Below are 1,316 nucleotides of genomic sequence, written 5' to 3'. Positions count from 1 at the left end.
TGCTATGTGTATTTATGTACAAGGTTTTACATGAACATTTTTCATTTCACTTAGGTACAGATCTAGGAGTTAAATTGTTTAGACATAGGTAACTCAGTGTTTAACATTTTGAAGAACTGCCAGTAGGATTTTTCAAAAGGACTCAGCATTGTCCTAAGCAGTATAGAATGTTTCAGTTTCTCCATATTTTTATCAGTATATGTACGACATTTTTGATTATAGCTGTCCTAGTGGTGATGAAATGATGTTTTTATGGCTCTTAATGTGTATTTCTTTAATGACTAAAGCATTGAACATCTTTTCATATGTCATTTTTGGGAAAAATACCCAAATACTTTGTCCATTTTAAGTGTCTTGTTATTGGAGTTTTAAGAATACATTACATATTTTGTGTATAAGCTTCTTACATACGTGATTTTGCATATATCTTCTCCCATTCTTTCAAGTTGCATTGTTACTTTCTTAATGGTGCCTTTGAAATGATGAAACCTTTAAATTATGATTGATGTTCAGCTTCTGACCACTTACATGAGCGTGTTACATGTATGATGTGAGGTGGGGGTTCACAATCCTTTCCCACAAGAGACATCGAGTTTTCTTAGCATGTGGTTAATTTGTTGGCCAGCTCTCAAGAACTTTTTGTGTTTTCATCATTGTAGACTTAAAAATATTTTTAAAATAGCAGTGACTCCTTACATGGTTTAGTTTTAGAAACAGAGTAGTCAAAGCTGGTGTGGACTTCAATTTTTTAAAAATTTTAATCCCCTTATTTTAGGGCTGGCCAAATAGCTTAGCAGATTAAAGTGCCTGCAAGCAGGCGCAGGGGCTGGGGGTTTGATCCCTGGGCCTGCTGGCTGGCCCTGCCCCTGGTGCGCACTGAGATGGCAGTTGAGACTGGGCATGGTGGCATGTGTCTGTAATCCCAGCTCTTGGGAGGCTGTAAACAGGTGGATCACTATGAGTCTGATCTAGTAGTGACACCCTGAATGCCCTGTAGACCCTTCCCTAAAATAAAAATTAATCCCCCTATCTTTATGATTTAAAGCAAAAATTTTTAGAAACAAAGTTACATTGTCATTTATTATTCTACATTTGTCTAATATATTCTACGGTGTTTTTTCATTAAACATTTCTTAGTCTAGGATTGGCCTCAGTGACTTTTTTCTGTAATGGCATTACATTTGTGGCCATGGGAAACTTGATTATGCCTTTAAAAAAATTTTTTTTTCAGGAAAGGGTCTACAGGGTGTTCAGGGTGTCACTACTAGAGCGGACTCATAGTGATCCACCTGTTTACAGCCTCCCAAGAGCTGGAA

General features: G+C 36.9%; 1 protein-coding gene across 5 annotated transcripts in view; it reads left to right on the top strand.

Annotated features, from left to right (window-relative positions):
* The window catches only part of Gpbp1 (GC-rich promoter binding protein 1), a 65,044-nt gene that overhangs the window by 50,337 nt on the left and 13,391 nt on the right, over window positions 1–1,316 (top strand). The window lies entirely within an intron of this gene.

The sequence above is a fragment of the Octodon degus genome, unplaced genomic scaffold (genome assembly GCF_000260255.1).
Source record: "Octodon degus isolate 3935 unplaced genomic scaffold, OctDeg1.0 scaffold00001, whole genome shotgun sequence".
NCBI lineage: Eukaryota > Metazoa > Chordata > Mammalia > Rodentia > Octodontidae > Octodon > Octodon degus.
This window is presented reverse-complemented; position numbering and strand designations above follow the sequence as displayed.